Source organism: Alligator mississippiensis, chromosome 15, assembly GCF_030867095.1.
Source record: "Alligator mississippiensis isolate rAllMis1 chromosome 15, rAllMis1, whole genome shotgun sequence".
In the NCBI taxonomy this organism is placed as follows: Eukaryota; Metazoa; Chordata; order Crocodylia; family Alligatoridae; genus Alligator; species Alligator mississippiensis.
In genome coordinates this window covers 28,604,833-28,619,633 of record NC_081838.1, presented here as the reverse complement: position 1 = coordinate 28,619,633, position 14,801 = coordinate 28,604,833, and positions in this window count along the sequence as shown.

Below are 14,801 nucleotides of genomic sequence, written 5' to 3'. Positions count from 1 at the left end.
TCCCAGACTCCACTTCCTTCCCAGAGCTGGAGAGAACCCAGGTGTCCGAGACCCCCCGATCTCCTCCCACAGCCCCCACACCCCTCTCAGAACAGGGAGAGAACCCAGGCATCCGGGCTCCCCGTCTTCCCTATTCTAACTCACTAGACACCTGGTCCGGCCACCCTGCCCTGCTCCATCTACCCTCCTCTCCCTCTTCCAAGAGAGAACCCAGGTGTCTGGCAGCCCCACTCTGCTCTATCTACCCTCCTCTCTCTCCCAGAGCTGGGAAGGAACCCAGGAGTCCCTGCCACCTTCATCGCAACAATAGCAGCAAACACCTGGATCCTTCTTTGGCCTCTCCAGGGTGTTTCTGGCCTCCTGGAGTTGGGGCTGGCCCGGACACCTGGGTCCTCTCTGAACTGTGGCTCTAAGCAAGGGGCAACGAGAGAGGTTATTTTGGGGGGAAAAAGAAGAGAACTGGATGTTTTTCACTGGGGGTGGGGGTGGGGAGAAGAATCCAACCCAGTGGCAAAATAGGGGCTGGGTCCATAGAGGAGCCCCTTGAAGCTGGATTCCACACCGGGCACAATGGCTGCAGGGAAGGGCCGGGGTTTTAGGGCCTGGCTTGGCACGGATCCCGGCGGTGGGACAAAGCGAGCACTCAGCCGGGAACAACGCAGCACTATCACATGTTCCCTTTGGCCAGGAGCCCAAGGCCAAGGCCCCTGGGGGTAGCGGAGAGGCTGTGGGCTGAAACCAGACCCGGGGCCTTTACAGAAGTCTGAGGTCAGTGCCTGGCACGGGGCTGGGAAAGCCGGGGATCAAAGGAACCCAGGCATCCTGCTGGAGGGGCTGTCCCTTGGCTACAACCATGACAACCCCTCTCCAAGGCCTTTCTGGCATCTTGGCTCCCAGCCTCCCCCGCTGCTCTCATCTTCCCAGCCCCCACTCCCCTCCCATAGCAGGGAGAGAACCCAGGCATCCAGGCTGCCAGCCCCCCCTGTTCTTACCCCTTAGACCCCGCTAGGTTCCCAGAGCTGGGAGAGAATGCAGGTGTCCCAGCCCAGGGACCGATGCACACAGGCTTGTACATGCATGCACACACCCATGTTCACACATGTGCATGTACACATATACATAGAAACATGCAGGTGCACACACACACCCACCCACATGCATGCAGGCAGTCATGAACACATGGGCACACAAGTATACACACAAACATGCACACATATGCATACATGCACTTATGCACACACGTATACACATGCATGTAAGTACACATCCACACCTGCACGTGCGCGCACGCACACACACACACACACACACATCTGCATACAGCCACACACAGAGAGTGTGGCCTGACTCTGATGCTGGACGTTAAGGTCTTGGGGGTCTTTCCACCCCCCAGATTGGAACTGCCCTCAGCTCCCTGGGGCCCCTGCCCTGGAACTCAGCTGAAGCTGATGCCCCCTGGAGGGGGCTGGCCTTTGCCCTCTGGGCCAGCCAGTGCCCCTGGATTGGGTCCAGATTGGGCTGGTGCCCCACAGCAGGAAAAGCCCTCATCCCTTGAGCCAACCAGTAAGCCCTAGAGAAGACAGACCCCTTGCCCCAGCCAGTGCCCCCAGGAAGGCAAAGGCCCATCCCTTCACCCCCTGGACATAGGCTTCAGGGTGGTGACGCATGGAAGCACAACCTGGCCTCATTGTTCTGCCCTCCCCCAGGACTGGGCACTATTTGCCCTGGGTGAATAGGCTGGCTTAATCACCCCTGCGGGAATGAATAGGGCCAGCTCCATGACGAGCTAGGGGCATTGTCCGTGGGCTGCTGAGCATATAAGATTGAAGCCGATACTGGCCAGAGAGGCCCCTTTTGTTTTGGGGCCCTTAAATCTTCCCTTGCAGAAGCTTTAACAGCAGGTTTCTGGGTTCAGCTGACTGTCACCGGGGGGGGGAAGGAATTCCTCCCCCCGCCCCCTTCTGTTGCTACAGACATCAGGGATTTATTTTGCTTTCCTCACCAGTAGTGGTTGTTGGCTTCAGCACAGCTGGGGTGGAAATGTACAACCTAGGAGGTTTAGAGAGGGAAAAGTTGGCTGTTAGAGCAGGGAGAAAGGGGAAGAGATTCCTAGATTCATAGATGTTAGGGTTGGAAGGGATATGAGTAGGTCATCGAGTCCGACCCCCTGCCCTGGGCAGGAAAGAGCACTGGGGTCAGATGACCCCAGCTAAATGTTTGTCCAGTCTCCTCTTGAAGACTCCCAAGGAAGGGGAGAGCACCACTTCCCTTGGGATCCCAGTCCAGATTCTCGCAACCCTTACTGGGAAGGAGTTCTTTCTAATGTCCAAACTAAATCCTGCTCTCCATCAAGTTGTGCCCATTGTTCCTAGTTACTCCAAGGGGTGCCCTAGTAAATAGAGCATCTCCTATTCCTCGCTGCCCTCCCCGATGAATTTATAGGCAGCCACAAGATCACCTCTCAGCCTTCTCTTGTGAAGGCTGAAAAGATCCAGGTCCCTCAGTCTCTTCTTGTAGGGCCTTGCCTGCAGGCCTCTGACCTTGAGTGGCCTCCTCTGAACCCTCTCAAGATTCTCCGCATCCCTTTTGAAGTGCGGCACCCAAAACTGGATGCAGTACACCAACTGCGGCCTGACCAGTGCTGCACAAAGGGGAAGCATCACCTCCCTGGACCTGTCCGTCATGCATCTGCTAATGCATGATAAAGTGCGGTTAGCCTTGTTGGTCACTTTGTCACATTGACGACTTATGTTCATCTTGGAGTCAACTATGACTCCAAGATCCCTTTCTGCTGCTGTGCTGCTGAGAAGGTCATCCCCCAGTCTGGAAGTGTGTTGGTGGTTCTTTTTGCCCAGGTGCAGCAATTTGCACTTGTCTTTGTTGAACTGCATCCTATTCCATTCTGTCCATTTTTCCAACCTGTCCAGATCAGCCTGGATCCATTCTCTACCTCTGGTGTGTTAACTTTTCCCCATAACTTGGTATCATCTGAGAACTTGGACAGGGTGCTCTCCATGCCATCGTCCAAGTCACTGATGAAGACATTGAATAGCACCAGTCCAAGGACTGAGCCTTGCAGGACTCCACTGCCCACATCTTTCTAGGTCAATACTGACCTGTCCACCACTACTCCCTGGGTGTGACCCCTAAGTCAATTTGCCACCCACCTGACCGTGTAATCATTTACATCACAGCCTGTCAGTTTAGTTACGAGAACGGAATGCCATACTGTGTTGAAGACAAGATTCTTTGCGTGACTCTGATATCTTTTATTAGACCAACTTAAATAGTTGGAAATCAATTATTAATCAAGCTTTTGGGTTCAAAAACCCTTTGTCAGGCTAAGGAAGTTTCAGCAGTTGGTGTGTGCTCTTCCTGGATGGAATGAAAAGTGAAGGAGCCACCGGCTGGGCTGGTGTGCATACAAGACAGGTAGTCAGTGAAAATGTAGATTGAGCAGTCAATGGGTGAGAGACAGGCGGGGGGGGGGTGGGGAGGAGAAGAGAGAGAAGGGGAATAAAAGTGGAGAGGTACCTGGGGAGTCAGATGTCAGGCAGGTTATAATGTGTCATAAATCTAATGTCTATATTTAGTCCATGATCTCTAGTATCCAGGAGGTTGATGAAATGGAGCTCATAGGCTCGTCTCTGGTACGTGTTGTGTAAGTTTCCCTTGAGGATCAGGACTGAGAGATTGGAGAGAGAGAGTGGTTTTCTTGTGAGAAATGTGCCCCCACCGGTAATTGGGTATTTCTCTCTTTGATGGATTTCCGGTGTGCATTCATTCTGGTACGCAGTTGTCTGGTCTCTCCTACATCTCTTCCATCAGGGCATTTGGTGCATTGGATGAGGTGTATCACATTTCTGGAGGTGCAGCTGTAAGATGCAGGGATGCTGATGGCTCTGTTGTGGGGTGTAGTAATAGTGGGGGTGGCAGAGATGTGTTGGCAGGTTTTGCATTTCTTGTCCTGGCACAGTCTGGATCCTTTTGGTGTGTTCTGGGCTTGAGGAAGTTTGCTTCTGGTGATGAGGTTGGCGAGGTTCGGTGCTTGTTTGAAGGCTAGGATGGGTGGCTCTGGGAAGATCTTTTTAAGAGTAGGGTCTCTTTCTAGTATGGGTTGCAATTGTTTGAGGATTTTCCATACAGGTTCAAGGGAGGGGTGATAGGTCATAACCAGCGGTGTGCGATTTGTGGGGGGTTTTCTTCTGTACTGCAGCAGTTCTTCACATGGTATCCAGGTGGCTCTTTCAACCGTGTGATATACCTCTCTGGAGGAGTGTCCTTGTTGGGTGAAAGCCTGTTTAAGATTGGTGAGGTGGCGATCCCGGGTGTGCTCTTCAGTACAGATGCAGTGGTATCTGAGGGCTTGGCTGCATATCACAGCTTTTTTGGTGTGTTTAGGGTGATTGCTGGTGCTGTGCAGATATGTATGTTGGTCTGTGCATTTCTTGTATACTGTGGTCTGTATTTTACCCTTCTGGATACTGATCCTTGTGTCTAAAAAGGAGATGTTGGTGTTGGAGTATTCTAAAGAAAGTCGGATGGAGGGATGGTGATTGTTGAATTTCTGATGGAACTCAATCAGAGACTGCAGGTTTTCAGTCCAAATGATGAAGATGTCTTCAATATCTCTTAGCAAGGGTTTGATGGTGCAGTTCTTGAGGAAGTCTTCTTCCAGGTGGCTCATAAAAAGGTTGGCATACTGTGGGGCCATTTTAGTGCCCATAGCTGTTCCCATCATCTGGAGGAAGTGTTGATTATTAAAAGTGAAATTGTTGTGTGTGAGGATGAAGTGTATAAAGTCAGTAATATCTTTGGGTTTGTATTCTGAGTTGTAATCTTGTTCCTGTAGATATGTAAGGCAGGCTTGGATGCCATCGTGGTGTGGGATGTTGGTGTATAGGCTGGTAACGTCCATGGTGGCTAGGAGTATGTTGCTGGGAAGGTGCTCTATGCTTTTAAGTTTCCATAGAAAGTCTGTAGTGTCTTGGACAAAACTTGCTCTGTGGGTGACAAGCAGTTTTAGGATTGATTCAACGAAACCGGATATTTCCTCAGTTAGAGTCCCATGGTTGGACATGATAGGTCTGCCAGGGTTCCCTTGTTTGTGGATTTTAGAGATCATGTAAAAAGTCCCTGGGTTAGGTGGTGGGGGGATCAAGGTCTGTAGTTTTTCTTGTAGTCTTGATGGAAATGATTTGATGGTATTGTTGAGTTTCTTGGTGAAAAGGGGAGTAGGATCTTCTTGTAGTTCTTTGTAGTAGGTGGCGCCAGAGAGCTGTCTGTTAGCTTCCTTTAAGTAGTCTTCAGGGTTTAGGATGACTATGGCTCCTCCTTTATCTGCTGGTTTTATTACTATTTGGTGGTTAGATCTTAGAGATTCTATGGCCTTTTTCTCTGGTAGAGAGAGGTTGTTGTGGTGGCGTGTGTTGTTGATTATTTCATTGTTCATTCTTTCCCTGAAGTAGTCAATGTAGCAGACAAGGTTAGGGTTTTGTCCACTGCCAGGTGTCCAATCTGATTTTTTTGGTTTTTTTTGGCATTGTTCTTTTCCTGAAGGTTGTCAGAGGATGAGTTATTGTTGGGAGTGGGTTCAGTTTGGTTGTGGAAATATTCCTTGAGGCGGAGGTGTCAGAAGAATTCTTCTAGTTCTCCACATTGAAGTATTTTATTAGGGTATTTTTCTGGACAGAAATGTAGGCCTTTAGAAAGGACAGATTTTTCAGTTTTGGTAAGTGTGTGTGTGGAGAGATTGATAATATTTGTGGGTTGGTTGCTGCTTTCAGTTTTATCAAGTCTGAGGTTGGAAGGTTGTACAGTGTTGGTGTTGTTCCTCTGATGGTTGTTTTGTGGCTGGGGAGCTTGTTCTTGGAGTAATTTGTTCCATTTCTTCTTTTTATGTAGGATGATTGTTGAAAGTTTTTATGTAGGATGAATGTAGAAAGTTTTTCATAGTCTCTTTGTATCCATTGTATATTGTTAGGGAAGATGATTGGATTTCTGTCTTTTAAGTTGTAGTATGTGGTGATTTTCTTCCTGAGTTGGTCTCTTTTGGACGAAGAGTTTTTGAACCCGAAAGCTTGCTTAATAATTGTTTTGCAACTATTTAAGTTGGTCTAATAAAAGATATCAGATTGACCCAAAGAACCTTGTCTGCCTATGTCTTTAGACCAACATGGCTACAACCTACACCCCTGTATACTGTGTTGAAGTCCTTCTTAAAGTCTAGGTAGATGACATCTACCTTGACTCCTGTGTCTAAGCATTTTGTGACCTGGTCATAAAAAGAAGCAAGTTTAGTCAGGCAGGATCTACCTGCAATGAACCCATGCTGATTTCCTTTCAGCATTATTTCCCCTGCAGGAAATAATTCCTGGGAAAGTGGTGGAGTCTCCATTGCTGGAGGTCTTCAAGAGTTGGGTGGACATTGATGGAAGATGAGTGAGGCCTATGCCTAGGGGAGTTGTGGACTCTCTATCACTGGACGTGTTCAAGGACAGTTGTATGGGCATTGGTTGGAGACACAGGCCTATGCCTAGGGGAGCTGTGGTCTCTCCATTACTGGGCATGGACCTTTCCCCCTGCCCACCCACACATCATCTTGGCTCATATGCAAGGAGAAGTTAGACAGCCACTGACAGGGGATGGACTAGATGTAGCAATGCGGGGGGGGGGGGGGGGGCGCGTGTTCAAAAACAGGTTGGCCAACCTTTGGTCAGGGATCACTAAATCATATCAGAGAGAAGCAGTGGGTTGAAGGGACCTTTAGAGGTCAGAGACACCAATCTGGCCAAGGGGAAAAATTCCTTCCTGACCCCAAATATGGCATTGGCCTGACCTTGAGTGGAGGGAAAGACCCCCTAGCCAAGACCCACTGGGGTTGGTCCCAGCAGGAGTATTGGCACAGCCCAGTCACCAACTCCAGCCTAGGCTGCAGTCAGCACCCAGTGCCTTCACCCTCTGACCCCTACTCCTCTGCTAGACCTGAGAAAGGACCCAGGAGTTTGGGTTCCCATCCCCCTACTCTAACCCTTCAGACCCCAGTCTTCTCCCAGAACTGGGATAGACCCCAGCTCCCCCAGCTCCAACCCCCCTGCCCCCACTCCCCTCCCAGAGATAGAACCCAGGAATCTGGGCTCTTTCCCCCATTATATTGCTCCACTCCACCCTACAACCCCATTCAGGATGAGTGCACCCCAGGATCCCAGTTTTGGTTGGGGTAGTCTGCAGAGGGCATGGACCTCTCCTCCCTCATCAGCTAGGCTCATATGCAAATGAAAAGGAAGATATTCGAGCCCAGGTGGTATGATCTCATCCCACCCTTTCCCTCCTCCTTTTTCATGGTTTCTCACACTCCCAGCTGGGCAGAAAGCGAGGAGAAGGGGTGAGCTGATGATTTAACCCGGGCCGTGGCCTGATAGGCTATGGGAAAAGAGGGCTCAGCCCCAAGACCACGTTCATACAGTATCTCTCACAGCTTTGAACCACCACTGTCCATTGGAGGAGCCATGCAAGAGGTCTCCAGCTTGCTTGGAGACCAGGAGACCCACATATGGAGAGGTTTATGAAGGCAGGGGCAGTTTAGAGATGAAAGGAACCATCTCCTGGCTTCTAGTTGGGGATGGTCTGATCTAGTTTTGAGGGATGGGATGGCTCTGATCTTGTTGGGGTGGTCCTGCTTGGAGCAGGGGGTTGGCCTAGATTGACCTCACGAGGGTCCTTCCAACCCTCATTGTCTATGATCCTACTCCTAGATTTTGGGATATCATTGGGTTCATTGCATCTATGACTGGGTGAAATCATTGGACAGAAAAGACCTTCCCCTCCTCTTTTTGGGTGAAAAAAGTCAATTTAATCCCATGGGGACATCTGGAGACTTCAGACCCAATTGTTTGGTTCCACCCACCCTACACAGACTCTACAAATGAGAAATGCTTCCTATATATTTCCCTGATTTGAAAGTTTTTCTTCTCTTAGATTTAAAAAAAATGTTTTAAAAAAGCATTTGTCACTGAAATTAATTTTTTTAACTAAGTTGGCTTCATATTGGGGAAAACTTCCTTTTTGGGGGATAGAAATTGCATAGAAAATGTTAGATTTGGGGGTTTGTGGTTTGTTTTTGATTTACCAGCACAACTGAAATACAAGCTTTGGGACTGGGGATGTGTGTGAAAACCCCATCATTCCCCACGTTGGCCATACGATGGCATTGTGAGGTTGGAAAGCTGGCTGCAAATGCAGAAACTGGGTTTGTCTGGGATGGTTTGGATGGAGACAGAGATGATACAGGATTTCTTAGGGCAGTCTCTTTGATTGGCACGACCCTGCCATTGGGATGAGGCCAGCTTTTGAGTACAAGACATGCTCCATTGGGCCTACAAAAACTGGTATGATTTTATCTCAATGACGGAGTTGGTCCAATAAAAGAGATTGTCCTAAGATATCCTGGCCTTCTGCATCATGTTGGGACCCTTGCAGCTACAACATCGCTCTCATGCTGCTGAAAATAGGTTGGAAAGGGGTATCAAGAAATCTTTTAGACCAGCTGATCTTCATCAGTTTTTACTCCAGGCTCCCTTAGTTAGGCTCAAAGAGGCCTTGTCAGCCTCCAGGCCATCTTTGTTAGACTCAAAACTCTTTTGTTACACTCCAGGCTACCTTTATTAGACTCAAAACTCCCTCATTATGCTCCAGGGTCCCTTTGTGAAGCTCAACAGCTCCCTTTCTTAGAATCAAAGGCCCCTTGTTAGACTTCAGGCTCCCTTGGATCATCTAAAAAAAAACTCCTGTTAGAGTCTGGACTCCCCTTGACATGCTCAAAAGCCCCTCATTAGACACCAGGTTCACTTTGTTAGACTTAAAGCCCCTTCATTAGATGCAAAGCTCCATTGTTGGACCCCAGGCTCCCTTCATTAGGCTCAAAGGCCCCTTATTAGACTCCAGGCCCTCCTTGGAAAATCCTCAGCTCTGCCCTTTAACTCATTTATCTAATTTGTGCTTAAAAACCACCCCTGTCCCAACACCTGCTGGGACTCTAGTCCCTTGTGTCTACCCCGAACCCCCCTTGCTGTTCTCTTAAGCCCATGGCTTCTTGTTCTATCTGATCACCTCTCAGTAGGAAGTGAAGGTGTCATGGTAGCTGAGGGTCATGGGTCAACTCAATTAGGTGGACTTCTGCTTACTGTCCCCAGAGTTGGAGGCTTCTGGACTTTGCTGGTTGCTACATGTGGCCAGCAAGGAATTTTTCCCCCTTTCCCATTGCTATAGGGTTTTTTTTGGGTCTTCCTCAGCCTTGCCCCCCAAGCTGGGGATGGGCTAACCCTCCTGCTGGGGCTCAGACCCAGAGGGTCTTGGCTGGAGGACCTTGCCCCTCCACTCAGACATCAGATTTGGGGTCAGAAAGGAATTTCCCCCATGGTCAGACTGGTATGGACTGGGAGGGAGGTTGTCTTCTTCTGTAGTGGGGGAAATGGCCTCTGGCTGGGATCTCTTGAGTGTATATTAACAGTCTTTAGAGCAGCAGGATGTTGGTGACTGTGGTCCCTCTGCTTTCCTTGCAGCAGTTTCAGGTGCAATGATTTATGTTATGTCAGGATTTATGGTACTTTGAGGAAGACAGTGGGTGATGGGTTTGTCTGGGATAGTTCAGATGGAGATGATCCTGCTTCTGGCAGGGGTTGGACTAGATGAGACTTCTGGAGGTCCCTTCCAGCCCCACTTTCTTTGTGACTCAATGATTCTTAGTATCATAGAAGAGATGGGGTAAAAGGGACCTCCAGAAGTCCCATCTAGTCCAACCCAACCCCCTGCTCAAGGCAGGATCAGCCCTGAATAAACTCACCCCAGCTTGCTCTTCAGGAGGGATTTTCCACCACCTCTCTGGGCAGCCTGTCCTTCAACTGAACCCCCTTAGAATGAGAAAGTTCTTCCTCATTTCTGATCCCAATTTCAATTTAATTTAAGAACATGCATCCTGGCCGGCATGAGTATAAGTGTGAGCAGATCGAGGGCAGCGATTCTTCTCCTCTGTTTGGCACTGGTGAGGTCACATCTGGAATCGTGCGTCCACCTTTGAGCCCCCCACTACAGAAAGGTTGTAGACACATTGGAAAGAGTCCAGTGGAGGGCAATGAAATTGTTTCAGGGGCTGGGACACATGATGTATGAGGAGAGGCTGAGGGAACTGGGCTTACTGAGTCTGGAAAGGAGAAGATTGAGGGAGAATTGAATAGCAGCCTTCAACTAGTAGGGTTGCAAAGAGGACGGGGTTGGACTGTTCTCCGTGGTGGCAGATGACAGAACAAGGAGCAACTGTTTCAAGTTGCAGCAGGGGAAGTTGAGGTTGGATATTAAAAAAAACCCTCTTTCACTAATAAAACACTGGAACAAGCTCCCCCAGAGAGGTAGCAGCATCTCCATCCTTGGAGGTTTTGAAGACCTGGATGGACAAAGCCTTGGCTGGGGTGATATAGCTGGGGCGGGTCCTGCTTGGAGCACGGTGTTGGACAGGATGTGACCTCCTGAGGTCCCTTCCAACTCTCATATTCTCCACTTCTCCAACCCTGATATTATTCTCATCATAATTATTCTATGCTCTTAAACTCATTGCTTGCAACAAACTGCAGTTTCATTGCTGATATATTTACATTCGTGACCTTTTCTGCCTCTTGTCAACCTGTATCTCAGTTTGTGGCCTGGCTTTTTGGATTTTGTCCCTACATGCTCTTGTTCTATTCTGGGACGTGTCTGGGATGGTTCGGACAGGGCTGATCCTGCCTTGGGCAGGCGGTCAGACTAGATGTGACCTCTGGAGGTTTTTTTCAGCCCCACTTTTCTGTGACTCTTCGGTTTGGAATACAGTTTGATTTCATACACATTTCTGATTTTTGTACTGGATTAGAAAAAAACAGCAATAAGAACTAGAAAAGGAAAAGAAGAAAAAGAAGGAAAAAAAGAAAAGAAAGGCCCTTCGGTCTTATCTAGTTTAACCCCCTGATTTGAGGCATAAATCACTCCTTACGCATCCTTGTCTAACCTATTTATAAAACTACACAATGGACCCCGTTGCACAATAACAAGGCCTGTTGCTCCAGAGCCCCTGAAACTGGCTCAGGTGAAGCCAGGGATGAGGGCGGGCAGTGTCCTGCCTTTGCAAGGAGGGTTAAATGTACTGGAGAGGTCCAAGTAAGAGGCCGTGCCCCCACTACAGAGGAAGACCACCCCCCCCCAGTGTCCCGAACAAACCGCACATCTTGCATCAATATTCCAGTGTTGCTAATCATCCCAATGAGCTCCATTATACCAATTAAGGTATACCACTGATGATGTACTAAAGGCTCCCTGCTAATCCCCCTCCAGTAAAAAAAAAAAAGATGTTGCACAGGTTGAAGTCTTTACCAGTTCTTTGCAGCAAAAAAATTAATCTAGGATTATTCTGTATTTAATAATAACAATCACAACTACTAATTGAATCTTGATAATAATTTACAAGAAATGTTAATAAGCTAATGATGATAATATCAAAAATGATAATTCTAATATAATAAAAGACTTTGTCTGCCTGTCCATAATGCTTCTGGCCAACTGCACATGCGCTGTTGAGAGGGTGGGTGGGATTGGCTGTGCAGCCCAGGCTGCACGGGCCCAAGTTTGTGCCATTGCCGGGGAAGTTTGGCAGACACGGGGCTCAGTCCCAGACGGCCCACCCTCCCCATCATTCTTGATGGGGAATTTGCTAGTTCCTTATAGATATCAATAAACCAATGATGACCACTGATAATAAATTATAAGCCAATGCTGATAATAATTGATAACTGATAGTTGAGAATAATGATAAATATTGATTATAAATTATAAGCCATTAGTGATAATAATGATGATAATTGATAATAAATGTTAATAAGCCAATGATAATAATAAGTGGCAATAATTGATTATAAATGTTGATATGCCAATGATCATAATTGATTATAAACGATAAGTCAACAATGATAATACCAATAATAATTTATAATAAATGTTAATAAGCAATGATGATAAGTGATAAGCCAATGATAATGATAACTGATCATTGATACCAATGAAAGTAATTGATTATAAATGATAAAACAACAATGATAATAAAGATAATAAATTATAATAAGTGATAATAAATGTTAATAATCCAATGATGACAATTGATAAATGATAAGCTGATGATAATAATCATGATAATGTGATAATAATGGCTAATAAATGTTAATGAGCCAATGCCGCTGCTGCTGTTGTTGATGATAATAATAAATGATAAGCCAATAGTGATGACAATAATAATCATGGTAACAATTGATAATAATTTAGTATTGATAATAATTTATTACAAATGATTATAAGCCAATAAAGATGATGATAATAATAATAATAATGACAATAATAATAGTCATAAGTGAACTGGGATTTTCAGAGCGAGGGCTGGAGTCTAACAAGGAGGGGCCTGGAGCCAAGCGCCGTTGGTCCATTCTAGTCCAATGGTTTTCAGTCTGTGGTCCCCAAACCACTTACACTATGTCTAAGGGGTCCAGGGACCATGGGTTGAAAATCACTGTGGTCTATGGGGTTGAAAACCACTGTGGTGTAAATGGATCCCTTAGACTATGTCAAAAGCATGTGAATACCCAAACTTATAATTCAAAGGGGTCCATGTCTCCATCTGAAAGTTTTTTAGGGGTCCACCAATGAAAAAAGGTTGAAACCCACTGATCTAGGCTGACCCTCTGACCAGATGCAGGCTTCACCCCATATTTTCCTTCTCTGATGTCTGTATTGCAATTACCTACATCCACCAAAGCTGAGGTCTTTCTCCAGGCTAATGAGGTGTATACTCACAGGTGGGATAGTGCCTCAGGTCCCAGTCAAACCTAGTTTAAATCTCTCCTTGCTGTGTTACCAAATCTGCCAACAAAGACCTCGACCTTCTTCTTCTTGGCATCTCTGGTCATCAGTCCTCCATCTTGGAGTACCGTCCCGCAGTCACGTCCAGCTATGCTATCATGTCCAGCTCACGTCTGTCCCTGCTCGGGTCTGGACACCAGGCTTGGAAGAGGGACAAGGACATCACGTGAGCCCCCGCCCAGGCCTTTTCATTCACCCCTGCTGCCATGTGGTCCCGTCTCTTCTGCTCACAGCTGGACCGTGGTAGGTTCCCCTCCATTCAACCAACCCACGGCCCATCTGGCTTCTTTCCAAAAGACCAAGGATGCCTTTCTTACCACCCCCGCTGGCTGATAATTAAATCCCGCTGCCCAGGCCAGCACAGCCAGCTCATTAAGGAGGGTCAATGAGGAAAGGAATCAAAAGGGAGGAAGTGAAAGCCTTCCAGGGCCACTCTATGATCAAAGGCTGTGAATCAAACACCCCCGGGAGGCCAGAACCAGCAAAGGCCACAAGGTGTGTGCCTCCAGGCCGCAGACACCACAATACCACCAACCTACAACCGATCACCATGATACAGCCAAACTACAACCTCCCAACCCAGGCAGTGCCAGCTGTGATTGGGGCTACCGGTGGTCTCTGGGCACATGGCTTTTGAACACCTTTTGGCCACACCAACCCTCTGCTCTTGCAAGGAGGAGCAACGGCCAAAACATCAAGGTGAAGGATGACCAAGGAGAGTGAGACCTTGGCCTCCCTGAACACCAAGGGCCACAGGCTACAGGTGATTGATGGCCAGGAGGTGGATGCCCCACAAGTCAGCACCCCGGGGGCCTGCTTGGTGACCAGAGCCCTCACGGCTGTCCCAGTGGTCACAAGGGGAATCCCCTGGCGCCTCTTAGCAACAGGGGTTACGAGGTTAAAACCTCCAGACGCCCCTAGCAACAGAGTTATGAGTTGAAAGACCCTGGAAACTCTGCTAGCAACTAGGCTTATGAGGTAAAAGACCCCTAATAACACCCCCTAGCTACCAGGGTTATGAGCTGAATGACCGTGGAAACCCCCCTAGCAGCCAGGGTTGCAAGGCAAATGCCTGCTGGAAACCGCCCTAGCAACCGTCATGAGATGAAAGACCCCAGGTAACGCCCCCTAGCAACCAGGGTTCTGAGACCAAGGGGCTGGCACAGGTCTCCAGCCCCCTCATAACATGCAGGCCCCGGAGCGGGGCCCTTAGCAACTGGAAGCCACCTCCCAGTGCCCGACTGCCCCTGCTACTGCCCTCCACCCACCCTGGCCCTGCCCCTGGGGTCCCTGGAGATCAAAGGCTGGAGCGTGGGAGCTCCCGGGTTCTTCCCCTTCAGAGATCAAAGTCACTGGGCCCAGCCCTGCAGCCACTGCGGGCCTCGCCCAGCGATCAAAGGCTGCGAGGTGAGGGGGCCAAGGTCCAGGTGTCCTGGCTCCCAGCCCTACCTGGCCTCATGCCCTCCATCCCACTCCCTTCCCAGCTGCGAGAGAACCCAGGTGTCCGGGCTCTCAGCCCCTCTGGAGACGCCACTCCCCTCCCAGAGCTGGGGATCCCAGGTGTCCAGGCACCCAGCTGTAACCCACCAGACCCCACTCCCCTCCCAGAGTTGGGAGACAACCCAGGTGCCCTTTCTTCCAGCCCCTCCTGTTTAAAACCCCTAGACCCTAATCCACCCCCAAAGCTAGAACACAACCCTGGAGTCCTAGCTGCCAGTATCCCACTTGAACCCTCCCAGAGCTGAGGAAAGAACCCAGGAGTCCTTGTACTCAACTGCCCCCTGCTCCAGCCATTCAACTCTATTTCTCCTTCACGGTTGGGCATAAATCCGTGGAGTCCCGACTCCTGTTTCTCCCCAAATTCACTAGAC